Source organism: Lagopus muta, chromosome 4, assembly GCF_023343835.1.
Source record: "Lagopus muta isolate bLagMut1 chromosome 4, bLagMut1 primary, whole genome shotgun sequence".
Lineage (NCBI taxonomy): Eukaryota > Metazoa > Chordata > Aves > Galliformes > Phasianidae > Lagopus > Lagopus muta.
The window spans coordinates 8,666,295-8,688,270 of NC_064436.1; the positions used below are offsets into that span (position 1 = coordinate 8,666,295).

At 35.3% G+C, this 21,976-nt stretch overlaps 1 long non-coding RNA gene across 2 annotated transcripts in view; it reads left to right on the top strand.

Annotated features, from left to right (window-relative positions):
- The window catches only part of LOC125692447 (uncharacterized), a 41,087-nt gene extending 22,742 nt beyond the window's left edge, over window positions 1–18,345 (top strand). For both annotated transcript variants that reach the window (XR_007376669.1, XR_007376668.1), the window contains exons 2-5: window positions 7,350–7,473; window positions 9,713–9,824; window positions 13,076–13,226; window positions 16,269–18,345. This is a non-coding gene — a long non-coding RNA (uncharacterized LOC125692447). The remainder of the gene's footprint in view (window positions 1–7,349; window positions 7,474–9,712; window positions 9,825–13,075; window positions 13,227–16,268) is intronic.
- The last annotated feature ends 3,631 nt before the right edge of the window (window positions 18,346–21,976 follow it).

Consider the following 21,976-nt stretch of genomic DNA (forward strand, 5'->3'; position numbering starts at 1 on the left):
GCTCAAGTTCTGGGCACCTGTCCAGAAGAGAAGAAAAACTACATTCCCCAGGGGACTTTGTGGTCAGTGAGGTGATATAACCCCTGGCAAGGTCACCTGATGTGTTCTTCTTCATCAGGTTCACCTGCTGCTGAACCAAACTGTGCATCTCTCCTCAGTGTTATGGTGAGGTCTATCCACCTTTCGGACACTCTCATCAGATTTGATTTATTAGCTTCAGTTCTAATTATATTGCATTATAGTGTGTTATCTTGCGTTCTGATACTATATTTAGTAAATTAGCTTGGAATGATCTTCCTCAGATCATTCCCACTGTATTTAATTATTTTGGGGTCCCCTGTTTCCCTTTTCTGGGGGCATGGATTTTGCAAAATCCCTCTGCCCCACTAGTCACAGAACCAGGCCGAACCAGCCCGTAAGCCTCTGACAGTAAATGAAGGTTTTTATCATATCCTCTTATGTATTCCCCTTCCTTCCTAGCCCAGAAGTTCCCAATGATATACAGGAACATTCCTCCCTCTTATTCACTGTGTTTGGATATTGGCAAAATGAGTAGCTTTTTTGCCAGCCTTTGTCCCATAGATCTCAATGTGTTCTTTTGGATTCCTTTGCTCTTTTTCATATCTTTAAATACCTGAATTAGGGTTTTTTTATTTTACCAGTAGAGCAGCATATATAATAGAGAATACATTGGTTTCAATTGCAGTGTTTTGGTATCAGGCATGAAGTAATGAGCAGGAAAGGGCTGTACCTAATATGAACACTGTCAGAGAATGCTTCCAAAGAATTCTTAGATGCATTTAAGCTTTAGAGAGCAATTGTTGAACAGCATGCATACTTCTGCTTAACCATTAGAAACATCATGGATTTAGAGGAAAAACAATCTTTCGCCAGAAACCAAGGCATTTTTGCTTGTGTAAAAGCCCAAAGGTGTCATTTGGCCTTCATTTTTCAGGAAATATAGATGTTTAAAAATTTACTTGTATAAATAACATGCAAAATATGTGCACTTAAACTACAACTCATCCATGTAATATTGTTAATTTTGCTCAGTTTTGATGTTATAGGATGTCAAAATCATAGATAAATATTGCAAGAAAGAAAGAAGAGAAAGAAAATACACAACAAATCCTTATTGCTATCAGCTGATTCAAATACATTTAAGGAAATGGCCCTGTAAAATCAAAGGATTTTTTACAGACTGTTGCAATGTTGCTTTAACATACCAAATGAATCCTCCTTGCTATATAAAGGTTTACTCTGTGATTCAGTAAGTGATTATATTACCTTCAGTGATATTTTTCAGAGCCAGCTGTTTAACATGCATTTCTGTTAGAAAGAACAAAGTATTCAGGATTAAGATGAGAGTGCTCTTTAGTGGCCTCAATAGCTGGCTCATTCAACTCTTCAAACTGTCAGTATGACAGATATTTCTATGTAGTGTTCCCATTAAATATTTTAATCAAGAAAACTACTGTAATAGCACCAAATTGGGCATATAATTAACAGAGGAAAATTTCATATTTCTCTTTCATGTAACTATACTAATTCTCTAATAAATTTCATAAAGTTGACTCATAATTTCTCTTTGGCATTCTGACAAAAGAACAGAATTGTTTGCAAGTGTTTGCTTAATTTCCATTTTTCAAACCTAATTTCAATTTTTATTGCATAATTTTGAATATACTGATTAAAGTGATGCTAAGTCTTGCAAAGCTTTGCCAAAGAAAATGAAAGAAATTACGTATATTTAATTAGTTACAGTCCTGATTTAGGAACAACTTGTTCTTTTTCTAAGGTTGATTTTTTTTTTTTTTAATCAACTCTACATCATTCATTAGCCAACTCTGTGAAAAATAAGGGGTATGGAATTGTCAAAAAAATTTTTTTTTGAATTTAAATCTTAATAAATTAATATATATCATTTAATGAAAAAACAGATTTTTTTTTTTAAAAGCTCTCTGTCCACCTCAAATCTCCAAGATCTGTATTAGATCTTGTACTAGTTAAGTATTAGCTTCAGCATTGCTAATTCTAGGTGACAGTCTTCTAGAGAAATGAAGAGTGAAACATGGCAACATAAGAAATATGTTAATAAAAACAACTAATAGAATTTAACTTCTGAAATTTCTGATCATTAATTTTGGTTTAAATTATATTTTTCAATACATTTTCTATTAACCAGTTTCGAGCTTTGTTTGTTGAAATGTTTTCTGTCATTATAGAGTCTTTGATATACTTAATGTTAGGTACGTAACTTGTTTTCTTTCTTTTTTAAGTATTTTTATTTTCATAGTCCAATGTTTTGTTGAAGTGAGAGGTGTCCAGCATTTTCGCAAGTAAGTCTTAGATGACCAAATTGCGTTAAACTGAATCTCGTGTGTCATGTTACAGCATTACTGGTGAACAATAATTAATTTTAAAAAATGATGAAAACAATATTCAGTTGAAAACTGAAATAAGTTTGTACTATTGTAATCAGAGAGGAAAAGATGTAAAACTTATACATCCTCACAGGTCTAAGGGCATAAACTGGTTAGCAGTTATCTATAGAAACTATTTGCGGTTGAAAAAGGTAATTCCTAAACAATGAAATCATAAGGTTCCTTTTTTTCATCTTTCTCTTAACTCCATGAAGAAGAATAGAAAATGGAAAGTACTCTATTTTCCCCCAGATCTGGTAAACTTTTTTCTGCATTTGAGCAGAGATATCTCAATTTGCACAATACGGAACACTAGCTTCCGTAGGTTCCGCTTGTATGTCTTAATATTTTATTCTTAGAGGACACTAATTAACTGGGTTTTATGTAAAACATAACATGGCCAGTGGTGGCACCACTATAAAGTTATTTCATCTAATTTCCAGAATACCATTCTCAGTTCTTCATTTTTTGTTGAATACATTCAACATGTTTCATGTGTGTAAGTACTATACTAGCTAAGAAGGTAGGATGCATCTCTTTCTGTTTTCTTTGTGTATGTATGCTTTTGAGATCAAATACTTTAGTTCTTCCCTAGTTATTGTGTCAAAGTTTTTATGAGAGCAAGAGCTGGAATCATGACTCTTCATTTAAGGGGGGTACCCACAGCCTTTGGCTAAGGAATAGCTCTCAAGTTTAGTCTTTTTTTGGTGCACTGAATATTTAATTAGTTATTGCAAAGTGGAACAGCTCTCAGGCTGAAATGGGAGAAGGAAAATATTTTTCTCCCTCATGAATATCTTATGGGATATTCTCCTGGAAGGTAAGAATTCTGGTCTTCTCAAGCAGAGAAGAGTGAACCCAGGTCTCTTATATTTCAGCTCAGGGCACAGAATCAAAACTAAATTAACTAGAAAGATGCCTAGGTCTAAATGAGTCAGCCTGTGTGTGAGTAAAAATATTCCAAGCAAGTTCAGTTACCTTACTTTGGCTGAAATGGTCAATAGAAGAACCTGGCTGTTCTAGTGGACAACAGGTTACCATGAGCCAGTAGTATGCCCTTGTGGCCAAGAAGACCAATGGTATCCTCAAGTGCACCAAAAAATCATGGCCAGCAAGTCGAGGAAGGTGATCCTCCCCTTCTACTCTACCCTGGTGAGGCTGCATCTGGAGTACCATATCCCTGGGTTCGGCAATTCAATATAGACATAGAATTTCTAGAGAGAGAGAGGAGTGTCACAGATATCTGGAGCATCTCCCTTACAAGGAAATGTTGAGAAACTTGAGGCTGTTCAGCCTGCAAAAGAGAAGATAGAGGAGATTTCACCACTGTTTATAAATATCTAAAGGGCAGGAGTGAAGTCAGTGGAGACAGACTCTCTTTGGTGTGCGGCAACAGAAAAAGGAGCAATGGACAGAAAGTGTAACACAGGAAGTTCTGCACATACAAAAAGACAAATTTCTTTTCCAGTGGCAGAGCACTGGAACAAGCTGCCCAGGGAGGTTGTGGAGTCTCCTTCTTTGAAGATATTCAAAACTTGTCTGAATGTTTTTCTGTGCAAACTACTCTAGAGTACCTGCATTAGCAGAGGGTTGCCCTAGCTGACCTCTAGCGGTCCTTTCCAACCTCTGTGATGCCTGATGGAAAGGGATCTCAGTGTACTGATGGACAATTGGCTGAATATGAGCCAGCTATGTGCTCAGGTGGCTAAGGAGGCCAATAGTGTCCTGGCTTGTATCAGAAATGGTGTGTTGAGCAGCACTAGGGAAGTGATCCTGCCCCTGTACTCAGCCCTGGTGAAGCCTCACCTTGAATACTGTGTTCAGTTTTGGGCACCTCAGTACAGAAAGGACATTGAGGAGCTGGAGCAAGTCCAAAGAAGGGGGCAGCAAGGCTCTTGAAGGGCTTGGAGAATATGCCCTACAAGGTGCAACTGGGGCTGCTTATTCTGGGGAAGAGAAGACTGAGGGGAGATGTTACGGTTCTCTTCAAATACCTGAAGGATGATTACAGCGAGAATGGAGCTGGTCACTTCCCAGTGGTGACAGGATGAGGGGAAATGGCCTCAAGTTGTGACAGGGTAAGTTGAGGTTGGATATCAGGAAAGATTTCTTTACAGAAAGGGTTGCTAAGCAGTGGAATAAGTTCCCCAGAGAGGTGGCTGAGTCACCATCCCTGAATGTGTTTAAAAACAGTTTGGATGTGATGCTTAGGGACATGGTTTAGTGGAGGGTTGTTAGGGGAGTATGGTTAGGTCATGGTTGGACTTGATGATGCTTAAGGTCTTTTCCAATCTGAGCAATTCTATGATTCTGTGATTTTTTTTCCTTGCAAACCCTATTTGGAGGAAGGACTCCCTGGCAGAGTTATCTGAGGCATTTTTGCACCATCAGGATTTCTAATTGTTTCCTTTAGCATGAATGCTGAATTTTTATCCTACTGTTAGAGATGTAGCACTTCCCCTACAATGTGTAATAAACCTCTTAGCCAAAATAAAGGTGTAGATTCCACTAGGTTGCTGCATCCCAGAGTAGTGGTTAAATTTAGTCTCACTTCTGCAAGTATGCACAAAATCTGGCAAGTTTTATTTTGTATGTACAAAACATATAAAAAGTGGTAGTAAATTTTCAGAAAGGAAATCCAAGTCAATATCTCAGTGAAGAAATCAGTCTGAGATTTTATGAGCAACATAGATGATGCTATTACCAGTGTGACAAGCAAAGATTCATCTTAAAAGAAAAATTTGCTGAGGAATGTTGAGTTCATAATTCACTTTCTTCCCCAAAAGATTAGAAATATGCAAAGCCACATACTGATGCCACACTTGTAGGATAAAGGCCATGAAAGCAGCATTTGAAGTCAACAAATTGGAGTTCATCTTGGGAAGTCATCTACTCTGTTCTCCTGCCTGAAAGTAGGATCAGCAAGCATGTCTGTATGAACAGATGCTTGTTTAATCCGTTTTAAAACGGCTGAAGATAAAAAGACATTCTGTGGCCTCCTTCATCACAATCCTTAGCTGGTTCAAAATGGTTCGAAAGATTTACCTATCCTAATTTCTTTCACACCTATTTACCTATCCTAATTTCTTATTTGGGAAGATATAAACTCACTCCAGAATGTGAGAGTAAGGCTTGGGCCTGAATATGTAATGTGATTCTATAGTTCTGAGGAAGTCCACAAGTTAGTTTTCAAAGAAAATCTGGAGTTGGGATAAGTGTTGTCTTTGACAGAAATAGTTGTGTTCATATCTTTGAACTACTCCAGAAAAGGGAATTTCAGGTGTTTTCCTGGAGTTACCAAAGGATAACAGTCCTTTTGATCTTTTATCTATTACTAGCTGTAAAATAGTTAATAAATGAAGAGAAAGATTAAAAAAAAAAAAAACCCTCATCCATTTTATGAGGTATAAGAACTATGGTAGGAGATATTATAAAAATGCTAGAACTTTACACTAAGAATATTTCATTATTCTCATGCTTTTGTTAGAGTAAGAAAGGATCAAGTAAACCAACTGATGGACAATACATCAATACATCAAGTTCATAAAACAAAAAATAACAACAAAAAACTGGGCCGAATGATCCATTTCAAGACTTTTCAAGGTAGTTTAAGGCAAAACTCACTTTTTCAGTCCTATAAAATTCTACAGAATAAAGATAAGCTATCTTTCTACACCATTTGTGAAATCAATCTATGTTTATTAACAACACGCTCAACTGGTAGATGATATGTCTGTGTCATCAAGCCCTTTGATGGACAGCTTTTTATCTCTAAGTTGCAAATGAATATAGTAACACATTCTAAACTTTGTATATCTGTGTATATATATATATATTTATATAACAAAAATGTGTTTATGCAGCTATGCACCAGAAATTTTTAAAAGTATTTATGTTTCCTTTCTATAAATCCCACTTAAACACATAAGTTTGCCAAACTCTCACTGTAATTCGTAGTGACTGTAATTATTAATTATAATTACAGTATAATGAGTTTTCTCTCTTCACCCCACCTCTCTCTTTCTCCTTTAGTCTCTTCATCACCACCTTCTGAGGAAGCCCAGCAATCTGGTTCAGAACTTTGAAGGTCATTGGATATAATAAAATGCATCTTCTCAGAAGTGTAATAATTGTATTACATCTCAGAATTGTCTAGATTTTCCTGTTTCTCTAAGACAAAAATCTAGATTCTTTTTCTAGGATCTAGAAAAAGATCCTTTTGTCTCATTTGTTTTACTAAAAAAATTTTGGAATAGATCAGCAGCTATATCTGTAGCGCCTTGAAAATTCCATGACTCCATCCTTTTCTAAAGAACTTTATTCTCCAGCTGGATACAAAAGCAGCTTTATTAAGCCTTAACTTCTAGTTATGGCTAAATTTTCCATTATGAGGACTCAGCAGAAATTCTATCCCAAGCAGGCCAAGTTTCTGTTAGTTATTTAGTGGATGAAACAGTAGCTTCACTCATCAATGGAAAAAAATTATACCTTCAGAAAAATTACAAATTTTGCTGTCAAGAAGGAAAGCATGGGGAAATGAAACGGACATATTTTTGCTGATTGTATGTATTGTATTTTTATCTGAAAGAAAATTGGTAACAGAAATAAGTTGGGGAAAAATCATTCTTGCTATGAGACTGTGAATGCCAGAAATGGGACAGCAGGTAAGAAATTTTGGCAGATTTTTCTCAGTCTTATGAGCAAAGGAGTGATGTAGATACTAACAGCTCCTTTTAAAAGTAATAGATTATAATCTTTTAACATAGTTCAGTGTGGATTTGCATAAATCATAGTTACAGTTTCTGCTTTTTTCATCTAAACTACCCCTGTTTTTGCAAGTTTTGATCAAGTAGCTTGCAGCATCCATATCACCCTCCTAGCTGCTGCGTACATGCCTGTGACTTTTCCATTTCTTCCCTACCTCAGGGTGCTTCAAATGGTGCATCAAAGTGTGACAGTAACAAGGTCTCCTGAAGAGCTGTGGGGATAAAATTTCAGAGGTCCTGTTGCTTTTATGTCTGCTGCAGCTGGCTAGGAGTGGAGTAGCTTGGTGAGTGGAGCAGAGAAATGGAGCAGTGAAGTGATTTTACCTAACACTGAAGTGCTGGAATCTGTATTAACATCCTGTGGTCAGAGGGGAAACTGGCAAAGCTCAGCCCAGTGCCCCACATAGCACAGATCTGTCCTACATAAGTCAGTATCAGCGTGAGGGAGCAATCTGTTCTGCTGCTTTTGCTCCAAACTTCCAAATCATCAGACATCCAAATCCTACCACAATTCCAGTAAGGTATCTCAAGAAAGCATTTAATAAGACATGAGCCCCATTAATTTGCATTATTATATACTCACATGTATAAGTTCAGGATAGAAAATCAGGAACAATGCAATCATTTTCTATGATTACTCTATGAATGCTAAAAATATTTTGAGATATATGCTATCTTTGTTTTTAGCTAGTAAGCAGTAATTGCTTACCAGTCAATTGTAGTTATAATATTGTTATTTAGTAGAACTACAATGAGAATTAGAGCTGCATCCAGTAGTTTAGTGAGAAATTTGGTAGACTTTGGTTCACTGTGAACTTAATTATTTTATCTGACAGTTCAAGTAAGCAGTAGATCATACTGACTTTTTTAATTGGTCATCTTGAAGAGAATAAATACAGTATTATGCCACAACAAACACCTAATAAACTGTATATGAAATTTCAGATTTGCAGATTTTTTGTGACCTATCCAACCTCCAAATGGTCTGATACGGTGAAAATATTTTCAAAATACTTAGCATCACATTTTCTTTTGTAACAGAGGTTAAAATCTATTGCCAAATTCAGGGATACAATTCAATTGTGATACTCACTTTTTTTGACTACGTGTTAATTTGTCATAAAGGTGCTATTCCAATCAAGTCTGAAGACACAAGGGAATTTTTTCATTGCTAGTTAGCAGATCTTGTTGAAAGAGTTCTTCATATGTGTTATGATGTTGAAAACTTGATAGCTTTTTAGATACTCCATGTATTCTGATTAAACTAAATATTGTAGTATAAATATTAGTTGATCTTTGCAATGTCACTTAAAAAAATTATTTGGTCACACATTGTAGAATTTTCAAAGGAGTTCATAGTGAGGAAAAAACATGGATTTTCTATACTATTTATTTTTGATAGAATTATTTTATAAGGGATAAATAGTAAAGACATTATAACAAAGGTATTGAAATCGAATTGAGCAAGAGGGTGAGAAACAGTAGTAATAATATGAAATTATTTACTTTAGTCATTAAAAAAAAAGCTGACTTCTTAATGGCTGGTGACAACTCAACTCTTTCAAGGCAAAAGGAGGTAAGTGAATAAATTTTGTTGTCTGTAGTAACTGTATACACCTAAGAAAAAGAATAATGTGCAGAGCATGACTGAGTACTGAAATTTAGAAGTCCCTTATTTGCTCTATTTACTCTCTCTTTAATGCTAAATAAGAAACAACTTTATATTTATTACTGAGAATTATATAACCAAAGTTTTCTGTAGAATTGTCTGTTTAGTGACAATATAGTGAAAAAATACATTTCCGGGATTTACTGAAATTGTGATTGTTTGTTATGTGTTCTGTAACTGATTCTGTTATATGTTATGTCAAAAAGTGAACTGTAGAAACGTCTCATACTACGTGTTGTTTTTAGTAGCCATTTCCAAATAGCTTTTGTCTGTTTGTGTGTATATACCTTATTTAACAGTAGAAGTTTTGGTTGAGTTTGCTAAAATTTGTTTTCAGAATGGCTTTCAAATGCACCACTTGTGTGCATATTGAAAATGTACGCTTGTCATTGGCATTGCGTGTTCTGCTTTTTTGCAGTTTTCAAACACTAAGGTCATATGGGTATTGCTGGCCAACCATCAGTAGTTTATTCGTTGCTTCATTTTAAGTGGAATTGTAAATGGAATGAAATAAAATGGATATGGAGGATTACCAACTGCTGTTGGCTTACAACTACATGCTTAAAGATGTCTTCATTCATTAACAGATTATTATGGTCTGCCAAGGTTGAAAATGAAATGCAAGTCACAGCTTGTACATATATCACTGTAAGGAAAGCATCCTGCCAGTGCTAGTTAGGCAGAGGGTACTTGTAAACATTAGTAGTCCTGTCTGATTATTGGGCTCAATCTGTTTCTAATGGCAACCTTTGCAGTGACAGCATTGTCTCCATCTGTGCTCACATAAGATATTTAAAATCTTATCATTTAAAGTTCTGAAATAACCCTACAGACACAATTATTTACTTTCTTAGGGACTGTTCCAGCTGGTATGTGGCAACCTGGAATACCTGCAACAAGCAAGCTGGCCCTTACCTTCTGCTTAACAAGCTAAATAGCAGACAGTATTGCCTGTAATTATGACAGGTGCGTTGACTTGATTTTTTCGGTTGTTATGGTTCTATGTTTTTTGTTTGTTTGTTTGTTTGTTATTTTGGGTTTCAGTATTCCACATCAAAACATCATGTAGTGTACGGGGCATTAAAGTGTCACTGCCCCAATCCCAGCTACCTATCCCTGTACATTACAGCAGTCACAGGATCTGGCCCTTCCGGGTGGGGGGGGCGCTCTCTTGCTGCCTTGCAGTGGGTGCTGGAGGGTGCTTTCCTAGCCGTTCCAAGCTTTTCAGGTTTGAATCGGTCCCAGAAACTCTCTCTCTCTCATCTTGTCTGATTTATTAATCTCAATTTCAATTAAATTGTATATATTGTGTTATCTTGTATTCCAATATTATAGTAAAATAAGTTTTCCTCCATAGATTGTTGCCGCTGCTCTTTTCCTCCCTTCCTTCCTTCCCATTTTCGTGGGACTGGGGTGGGGGGGGGGAGGGTAGAGGCCTGTCGCCCCTGTCACGGACATAGATTGATCTGATCAACTCCGTGACATCGGTTTATTCTCTTGAACTATCTACAGTTTTCCTATCCAGCGTCATAGTGAATGATCTCATTTCTTCACCTTTCAGAGAGAGAGCTGTTAAGTGTTAAGTGCAAAAAGCTCAAGGGAGTTACTATATGTATGTCAGGAGAAAAGTGAAGTGGGGCTAGGTGTAGACAGGTAAAGCAGTAGGGGGAGAAAAAGAAATACAAAGAGGGCAGTGGTGAGAGCGTGCTGAATAATCCTAGAAAAATATGAGGCAATATACGTGATGAAAGCATGTAGAATAATGTTTTTCCTTATTTTTTTCTCATGTGTTATTCTTGGTATACCATTTTAATCGCATGTATGTCATGATTTCATTTCAGCTTTGCTAAGTTAAACTATTTATGGATTTCGCTTTCTTTTTAATATATTTTTCTAATCTAAATCAAATAGGTGAAGTCTGAAAAGATCCAATAAAGAGTGGATGTACCTGTATATTTTTCATGCATTTTAAATGTTAATGTCTGATGTAGTGTATCTTTTGTCTTCTAAAGGGTATCTTTGTAGTAACCGTGGAAGTCAGGAATGATGTGTTACTAAACAATCAAATTATTCTGTAGAATATAGGTAGGAAAAAAATAGGGAAGTTTGCTGCTTTCCAATTTTTACCAGATAAAATTTGACTAGCTTTTGGACTGATGTATTCTATAGGAAGTTCTGATCCTTTTGTCTCGAATAGATTGTGATACATTTGCAACTGGAATCCTTCCATATCAAAGCTATATTAACTTATAAAAGAACAAGTTATTTCAGTTAACCGATCCCAGTAAACTACCAGCACTTCTACTAGGTTATTGATCTTCCAACATAACTGGTCAAATAAATTCCTGCTTCACGTGCTGCTGGTTTCTTAAGAGAAAACTGAGTACTAATAGCAAGTATCACATCAAAATAACCTAGCTGGGTTTGTTATAAATTAAGCAAGCTATGATTGGTGGGGTCTGTGGCAAGCTGAAAGACATGAAATAGGTCTTTAACTGGCATTTCTGCCATGAGCAGCTCACAGCAACTCAGGCACAGGGAGCCCTGTTTCATGTTTGTATACCAACTGATTTAGTAACTCCTTTCTCTTTTATGTAAGGAAATAAGGAAGATATTTTGCTCTCCCAGGAAATACATGGAGATGGTAGCAACTATCTGTATAAATAGATGGTGATCACTTGCTGTGACCAACATGCAAGTTGAAGTCAATGTTTATGTTCAAAGGCTAAAAAGCATATACCAGAATAGGACAAAGTGAGATACATGAAGTGCATATAGAGCAATTAATTAAACAAACAAAAAATATCTGTGTATTTGTCAAGATAAAATTTGCTATAAGAACTCTTTACTGATTCCTCCATCTTCTGTCCCAAAGCAAATTTGAGTTGCAATTTGAATAAAATTATGAAAGAGAGAGAGAACACAGAGTACAGATCATCTGACTGATTTTGGGTACCTATTTTAAGACTTGATCAATTTCATCTTAAGCATGATTTTCCTCATTTTGTTTACTCGTAAGAGTTTAGTGGAGTAACTGAAATAAAGTAACATGCATGGCAATTGTTTCCGTTCCAATAAATATAGTTTTCTGTGCCTCTTTTATGTACTGACATGAAAACTTTCTCACAAGATGAAAAAGTATTGTTTCAGTATATAATGTCACCACTAAAGACCTCATCAGAAAGATTGGAAGAATGTTATCAAAGATTACTATCTGTGGACTGGAGACACCTCATTCTATGAGATAATTCTTTCAGCAATACTCACATGTCCTCATTTGAATGTAAATACAAACATCTGAGTCAGTTATACAATACTTGGAATTCAGTTGGTAACAAAATTATTTCAAATTTCTGTGAAAGATTTTTATATTCCCTTCTCTTACAATGATAGTTGGTTAACGTTTTCCTCTTCATTAACATAACCCAGTAGGGGAACAAAAAAACCAGCACATTCTGAATTAACATAATATGAGCTTTGGCACACTTATTGAATGATGCAGAAAACAACAACACATAAGGAAAAAAAGAATGCGCTCACACCTGTTTGGTATGCTTGCACCAACATTACAGATATGCTAAAAAAATGTATGTAAAGATGGCTAAAGTGCCTACATACGCTCAGCTATATTCAAATTACTTTGAAAGCCTGGAATGATCATTGTTGAAAACTACACCATTAAAGCATTTAATTAAGATTTGTGACTCGCTTCAGTTTTCATTTTATCCCTTCTGCTCTAGAAAATTATGAGCTGCATATCAAGAGCCCAGTGGAGCTCAGGAGGCAATGACTAGCAACCATTTCAGCACATTTCTTTTGCATTAAGACACCACTGACTTTATGAAAAAAATGATTAAGATACCTCACACAATTTATTACATTTTGTAACAGCACTGCAGTTGACCTATTTTTCTTCAAAATACTATGTTTTACAAGGTTTTGAGAAAGAAATGTTATTGATTATTTTTCAGGAACTCAGTGTTTTGGGATTTCGTATGTATTATATATTCTGAGGTTTTTCTTTTTTTTTTTTTTTTTAAATATAAGTGACATGTTTCTAACTTTCTCATTTTACATCATCTGTCGGTGTTAGTTGTAGTGGAAAATCTGCTCTTGTATCTATCTGCTACACATAAAGTTAAGCAGTGGGAGAAAGAAATATGCAGATATATCTGTTCCTATTGCAGTTACAAGTTACGGTATTTCTCTTTTTTTAGGACGTCTCTTCCCATGATCTGCTGAGCTCATGAGAAACTAAGGGACAATCGTGAAAATGTTGGTTGGAAGGTGTCCAGCTCGACTGGAGCAAGTCTCATACCACCAGTAGCTCAAAGAAGCCATGACTGTTTCCCTAAATCTTCAGGAATGGTAAATAATCCATGTGTGAGTTTCATAACCTACCTCAGTAGATTTTTCTTCCAAATGTCTATCTTCCAATGCCTAATTTTCCATGATACACCTTGTTCCTGCAGCCCTTCTTCCTAAAATAACTCCTCATAAGTTTTGAACACTCCCATAATATGCTCCAAATGCCCTGTGTTATGCTTGCTCCTTTTTTCATGAGACCTGTGAAAATTTTTTTCATGTCTTCTTATCAGTAGAGAGACTGGACCTTGCAAAGTGTATAAACTAAAAATAATGGGATCAGATAACATCAGAACACAAGTTGTTACTGGTGCAACTTAGCACTGATGTTCCTTCTTTTTTTTCTCAGACCTAAACAGCAGGTTATAGAGCTCAAGCAGAGGAGAAGAAAGGCAGGGTATCATATTTCATTAGCAATCCCTTAAATTTACCAATGGGACACTCAGTTATTTCACAATCAAATAAGGATTTTTCAGAGTCAGGATCTTTTCTCACTTTGTAAATCAAAACGTGTTAAGAGATAAAGCTTTCTAAATTTTATATAACAAATTCTGCTGCTTGTATGGAATTGTACTTTCCAACAGATACTTTTGGGATAAAATATATTCCAAGTAATCTTTTCATAATGAACATTAACTTCATTTGGATAACGCACTAGCATTTTTGTCCCATAAATATGACTTACAAATTGTACAGTATGTTCTGTGCGTGTACATGAATTTGTATTTATACTTGAATATAATGGATCAGAGTTAAGTGTTTGCAAAGATGTGCAAGTAATACTGGGAAAAATAATAGAAATTTAAAAACTCGTATACTCCGAGAAAAACTAATAGAGCTACAAATGAGCAAACATATTCATGTAATCATAATTATTTAGGCAATATTGTAGAATTTTCTTCCCGATTTCTTAGAATATGATCAACCACCTCAGATGATACTAAGTGTGGGATTGTTCAAAAATTGCATCTATTATTTCCGTTTTCTGAATAACTATTAAGACAGTTCTGAATGGGTCTTTTTCTCCCAAGAACCCATATAACATTAAGATTTTGCTTTTATGAAGAAACACTGCCTTTATAATCAATAACATATGGAAACAATAGTTGAATGGAAAGAAAAATTCTGGATTCAGCTTTTTTTTTTCCTAAAAATCCAATAGAAATCCAATCTGTGTTTCTTTGCACCAGAAAAGGGAGCTAGTCTAGTACTGACCTTATTCATATTTGCTTTATGTTAGTGTGCCAATTATGACACTATCCTGTTACTGTGGAACCAGTAAGAGGAAAATTAGGCCAATTTCTGCACATAGGCAGCAATTAAGAATCTATTTGGTAGTATCACATCTGTAATTAACAAATCTATGTGAGATGTGGACCTGCCATTCAAACTGAGCTCATAAAAGCTGTGAAAGAATAAGAATCTGACTTCCTGCTATCGGTTTAAAAAAAAAGTCACATCAGGCCTGTGAGGGCAAACAAACAGCAGGAGTTCGAATGCATTTCATGATTGTGGCATTGACAAATGACTTCCACATGCTAACTATGGTAGTAAAACATTTTTCTATATGGGACCTGCATAGATGAAGATTAGTATCTGTATGTGGAAAGGGAAGAAAAGGACCACAAATAAGAATGGTGTGAAAGAGAGTAATACTTTGCTCTTAAGGATCTAGAAAAACAAAGTCTGATTGATAGGTATGAGAAACTACACAAAGAAATTACTGAGCTTCTACATGACTATTAAGAAAAAGGAAAAAGATTCATAATGATCTTGTCACCTTGCAGTTTATTTGTAATGTAGCTAATCTAAGCAAGACAAGCTATTTGGGCTTCATTACAGTCAGTAGACGATGATATGCACCCTAAAAAGGCAGTGTCATTTCACCCACATTAGAAAACAGAAAATTGTGGTCGCAGTAGTGGAGAAGTGGAGTAAAATAGGAGGATGCAATCCTGATAGGAAAGTGAAACAACCAGCCACAGGAAGAATGCATAGAAAATGGTTGAATTATGATAATGGTTCTATATTGATTTTACAGCATTCTGCTAAGGAATCTTAGATTTTTGACAAGAAGGTTGTCAGATGCTCCCCCTTCAGCATCAATTGGATCATCACTTTTGAAAGATAACCTCATATGAAGTACTAAGTATAATTCTTTGTATTATACTTATTATATATGTAATTCTGAACATAACAGCAAATTTTGCTGAAAAATTAATGCAGATGTAATTAAATCACTAAAGAAAACCTTTTTTTTTTAATGTTATTTCCAGACAGTTTTAGACGTTCCAGTTGTCTTACAAAAGCAAAACGAGATACTATTCAGCATGACTGTTTTAATTTATCAGTACTGATGTATAAAGAGCACTGTTTGTTGTGGGGATTAGCTGTTGTCCCATTTCACTTTGTGTTCTGAATAATAAATGGTTATGCAAGCTGCCTTCAATATAATTTGTCATATAAACTGTATATAATTATTAAGATAAGATAATATGTGACAATATTTATGGAATAATATCCTCCCAATCTCTCAGCTGCTTCTAAATGCTAAGGGCCAATTAGATGATTTTTGCCTCTGAGATCTGGTAATCATTTGTTGACAGATATTAAATGATTCAACTGTTTTCTCCCATGAAAGATATGCTATTTTTTGGTTTTCCTTTTTTTTTTTTCCTTCTTTTTTTTCATGTTAATATGGATGCAGTAGTTAATTAAAGCTGAAGACATTGACTACATCCAGTATTTGAACTGCAGTACACTTCGCTTCAAAACTATGACCAATTAATGCATAGGGAGTTTTAAAATTAATTGCAAGCTTTACTATCAACATAGTATTTTACTTCATTAAAACAAGATTTTGCTATCCAGCTGCTTTGATCTGCAGCCAGTGCTGTAGTCTGGTCCACAAAGAAGCGCATACATCACAGGAAAGACCTTCCAAGACATTTACTGAGGCATATGTCTTTTATTGGAAACTTGTATTGCTATGTAGTGTAGCATTTCCCTAACAGCTCATCATCTATACTCCTTTCCTGTGGCCAGTTGCAGATGATTCCTACGGCTGGAAAAGGGATTACGGCTGAAGAAAAAGAGTGGTGGCCTGTGTCACCTGTTCCAGTTTCAGTGTGCCTAATAACTGACGAAACCAACAGAACTTTTGGGCTCTTCTGACTAGGAATGAACATGGAACAGAAGGTGGATGGGAGAATAAAGCTCATCTTTGTAATGCTTAGTCTACAATTTATACAGCTGACCCAAGGTATGAGGTGAAGGATGCATAGCTGAATGTCAAATAATTTAGTGCAAGTCAGTAATAGTCATATTCCATTTTCCTTGCCACATCAAATCTTACAGAATTTAGCTTAAGGTAGTTTTGCAGCTGAGAAACTTCAGCATTCATTGTTCCCTATTTATTTAGGTTTTTATTCAGGATTTTACTCAGTTTTTATTATCTACTGCTGCCTATAAAAATAGAGTAAACTGAATACCTTTGATAGCTTAACACATAAAATTTGCATTTCAGGTTCATTTCAGTTTTTGTCACATATTTGTATGACCAAATGACGATACTTGCTATGTTTATAAAATCAATATAGCCTCATAAAGGAGAGATTTTTTTTCATTTACTACAGAAGCTGTTACTGTTCATTATACAAAAGAATTATAAATGTATTGCTTTTTCTTACTGCTGGTTTTTCCCTTACATTTTTCTTTTTTATTTCTCCACCGAAATTCCTTTCAACAGAAGAGAGCAGAGGTATGTAAGATATCTAAAAATGTTGCCAGTTAAGCAAGAAATTGTTAGTAGGCTTTTTCTGCTTTCTGTGATAGGATCTGGTCCATCAACTTCTAAATACTAGGCAGTGATTCTGAACACTACTGATGAATTTCATGTCCTGTTAAAAGGGCTTTTTCTGCCAAGTCTACTTATTGGTTTGCTTGTCATCAAAATTCAACTGAGGATGTGGAGATCCTTCTCCATCTAAATAAAAGGATTAAAATAGTCACTTTAGCAAAAGATCAAGTGATTACAAGTATACAAATTGTACCCACCATAATCCGAGGCAGTGATTTGACCTTAAAGTACTGTATCCCACCAGGTTTGATGCTGATGGAATACTGAATGTTCATACTCTACAGGAGTATGCTTCTACAGGAAGGTTCACGAACATCTGCTTCTGCCATTGTGGGCCAATATAATTAAATAAGAGGCATTTCTTTTGGAGCAGCTTTATTATATCCTGGGACGCCTCATAGCTTTATTTTTCCCCCCCAGTTTCTAATAGAGAACACAACAGTAACATTCTGGAAGTTCCAGCAAAACAAATCAGTCTGTCTCATGTCACATGTTGATGGGCTGAGTTAAGAGTTGCCATTAACTTCAGCTAACAGAAATGTGGTGCAGCAGGCACCAGCCACGCACCTGCTTGATTTTGTTCCAGACCTCCCACAAGCTTCTCAGCTCTGCTTCTGACATATGCTGTCTTTCCACTGACAAAGCATCTCCTTGGTTTTGAGCTACAGTGATACCAGCCATCCAACTTACAAATTCAGATACATTGTCTGACTAAATGCATGAAAGAGAAGTTGTGTGTGAGTTAATTACTCCTAGAAAATATAATGTGGCATTTGACAAGACAAGGCAAAAAAACTTCCTATTCCTAATGATGTATTTCTGAGTCTTCTTTTCATATGATCAGAAGGGATTTAAGTTACTAAAGCATCGTGATGACCTAAAAGAGAATTAAGTAGTGTTTGTAAGCTGTGGTATTCGGACTGTTTCAAGTTTGAGATTTATTTGTTGATGTTGATGTTTTGTTTTTATTTTTAAGTGCTATGTTTTTGAGAATCAAGCAAAGCATAGGGCTAGATAAAGATCCAAGAAAATATACCTTTCAGAAAGATAGGGATTTTTTTGTTGTCAATACCATTTTTTTTCCTGCTGGATACAAGCTGGATATTTTCAAGCTATTGATTTATATATATGCATGCATATTGATTTACATTTGTACATTTATACGTATTGATATATATAAATGTATATACGTGACTACAGACCTAGTTTAAATTGTTTTCTACTTGCTAAGTATTGTTCAGCTCCTGCTAGAAGTAAATTAGCAAATATATTAAATAGGTCATGTAAAAAAAGAGAATGTGTAATTTCCTTTTGCCAGTTTTTAGTTTTCATAATACTTATTCATTTTTCAATTTACATTTATACTTGATCTGTTCTTCGTTGTTGTCTGACTTACTGTTTTATACTAAATGCTAACAACAGCAAAACTTTACCTGTTTAAAAATAAAGTGAGAAAAAAAAAGCAAAGATTTTCTTGCAAATACAAACATATCATATTATTGTTCTCAATTTACATTGACACCCACTGAGAAACTGGAGGTGAATTTAAGTCATTAGTTTTTCACACATGTTTTTACTGATGCTTTTAACTTTCCCTGTTTAGCCACAGCTACTTGAGATGCCTCCCACATTCACTGTAGAAAGCACACTGTTAACTAACTTCTTGTTTAAATGAAAGGCTATGCTGACAATTAAATGTGGGATCATGCATGCTTCAGTGCCATACCTTATTATAATCAACGTGAGTAGAAGCAGAGTGCTGAAATTATGGGTTTTAGTCTGCATCTGCATGGCATTATTATGCTTATCAAGGTGAAAATGTCGACACTGAAGAATATAATTGTGTACCTTAAGCTGCAGCAATATTTAAACTGAATTCCTGCCTCCACTATTAATGCATCAGAGCACTACTCTTAAGAGACTCTATAACTGAAAGCACAGCTTTCAGTTCATGAATTTATTTCATTTCTTGCTTTTTTTTTTTTTTTAATTTTCCTATATAAAGATTTTGTTTGTATATTAATTCAATATAGATTTTCTGGTGCATTTTTTTTTGCCTTTCAACAATGTCAGAGACCAGAGAGAATAGCGTACGTTTCTATATTGCTCCACTGCCCTCCAGAAGGTCAAGTGTGAAATGGGTTCAGAGACATATTGACAGTTCATGCGTGAGCTGAAACAAGTTAAGCTAGTTATCAGTAAGTTGGATCTGTGGCTGTAGTCTTCATTCTTATTGTATCAAATAAAATAAAATAATAAAATAATTCAGCAAATTATCTATGTTTAGTATATTATAATTTTCACCTGAACGTTGTTTCATACAAATTATGCATGTTTTACGTGTTGATTCTAATGTTCAATCATCTTGAACATTTTGAACTGTTATTCATTTATACCACAAAACAAATACGGTTTACTTAATACAGTATATTGCTTTTTTGAGTTTCATATACGTGCGTTGCTTGTAAGCAAGTCACTTTAAAATTATTTGTTTAGATGGAGTATAACGTTTCTCTTTACTCAAAGAAGAAAAGAATGTTTTGCCTTCTGGAATCACAGTGACTCTCTTGAGCAAATTAGAATATGCGTAACCCATAGCATAACCCACAGCAATGCAACATAAATATCAAAATCCAGACCCCTGCTTGCACGTAAGTTTAAATGTCTCAAATTTAACTGCAAACCCTGTAGCCCTTCTCCTCTTCACCACTCTTTTTCTTCTCAACTCTTCCTTCTTACCCCAATTTCCTTTCATAAAAGAGTTTTAGCTAGAAGTCAGAAGGTACTCTATAAATAAATTCAATAAACAGTTTGAGATTATTTCTGTTTGAATTTCTTGAAGAAAAGAATTTGCACATATTTCAGTACTATGAATGATTATTTTTAACTTATTTACTTAGTTCTAACCTACTCTTTGGCTATTCTCAATCTGATTTTACCATGAAGAGAATAACAAAGGCCACTTAAGTTCTTTCTTATTACATATATGATGAAAATTACCTTCTCTATTCCTTTGTTTAAGAAGGAAAAAAAAAAAAAAAGCTAGGAAACACATGCGTTGTAATGGAAATACTATGTCATATCTTAGACCATGATTGACCACCTGGTGAGAACCCAGCGGAGCTCAGGTGCATGTAGTGTACTTCAGTGACCAGAAGAGGTGGAGCCAGGACCCACACCTTCCCAACCTCATTTAAGGTTTGGCAGTGGAGGCAAGGGTGTCTCTTTGGAGATTCTTGTGTAACTCTGGTCTCCTGCAAGTAAGTAGTTTCTTTCTTTTGTTTCTGTGCCTACTGCTGTCATGTTTCAGCAAATTCTCGCTGTGTTTAGGGATCTTGTTGCTCTGCTGTCATAGCTGCATTTTCTATTTCCTCACAATCTGTTTTTTAGAAAGCTTCAGTTTTTATGACCTTTGCTGGTAAAATTAATCATAGCTACAGAGAATGTTTCACTTACTCATGTTTATATATTTTGTAATCTAAGTGAAAGAGCAGCCCACTTGTGCATTTGTGTAGCTTTAACGTGCAGTACTAACCACAGTAGTGACGGAAGGCTGCAGCTACACAGTAAGCATAGGCAGAGATTGAGAAAATTAGTGATTCTAGATTTACTCTGGCATAAATTGTGGAAGTGAGAAAGTTATTTGTACCACTCAAAACAATTAAGAAAAACTATTTTTCTTTGAAGCATTGAACTTTGGCATGCTTGTCAGTTGTAAAGACCCAAGTTTATACTTAATGTGTGTAGTTTATGTATATATTCATTCATACACAAATAAAGCATGGTGAAAGCTTCATTATACTGTTTCCATCTTATGGCTGTTTCTGTCTGTAATTTTATGTTATAAGGACTGAAAGATCTACTTAAAGATCCTTGCCTCTGTATGAGGTAGCTGTTGAAGACAAAAAAAAATGATGGCTGCTCACTGACTCTCTTACAGTGGGCTACTTAGGTCTGGACCCACAAATTTCAACTGTTGGCATGTTCATTCTGCAGAAAGAAACAACCTCTAAGACTAAGTGAGAGAGTCAAATTAATATTAAATGCTATACTAATAAAAGTCATAAAAATGTATTGTTATTTCACAGAAAACATGTACTGTGAGTTCAGGAGATTTGTAACGTTAATGGGTCAGTTTAAGCATCACAGTTTTGTTAATTATAAACGTAAAAGTTGCTGGTTGAGTTCGTTTCTAGTCTTTCTTATGTTGATATAAATCTAAGAGTTCTGTGAAACTGATGAAGTAAAACTAATATGAATCAGTATTTTAAAATGGGACTGATTCTTATTACGTATTAGTATCAGAATGGTGTATTTCCACAGATTTTTATTAGTTATATGTCAAGGTCAGATTTTTTTTTTTAAATCGCTGTAAAATCAACCCTTTTGCTGCAATGACAGGTTAATCCTTTCTATTGCATACGTGCAAATATATGTGAGAACTTATTACAAGTTTTGTAGTTAGGGCTTGTGTTTTTACATTTTCTTATTTATTCCCTGTATAGGGCTAGAGTTCTGTGTGCAAGTCAAAGCCCATATTCCTGTACAGGCAAATCTTATTACCGGCCACCAGGAGTACTAAGCTATTTGGGACCAACGCACAGAGTGTTATAGATTTCAAGGAATCTCAGGAGACCAGCCGGGCCAATCCTCTCTAAAGTAGGCGAAGCCACAGCCAGACAGTTTTTGAGTATCTTCAAGGAAGGAGACTCCACAACTTCTCTGCACACCCTCTTTCTTTCTCACAGTAGTATTTAACCACGTGCACCTTTTGGTTTCCTACTAAAGCTACAATTTACAAAACTGTAGTGCACAAAGGTGTACAGATGCATCCACAAAATCATTCTGGCAAAATCCCCACATTTATGAGCCAGGCTCCATTATAGCAACTGCT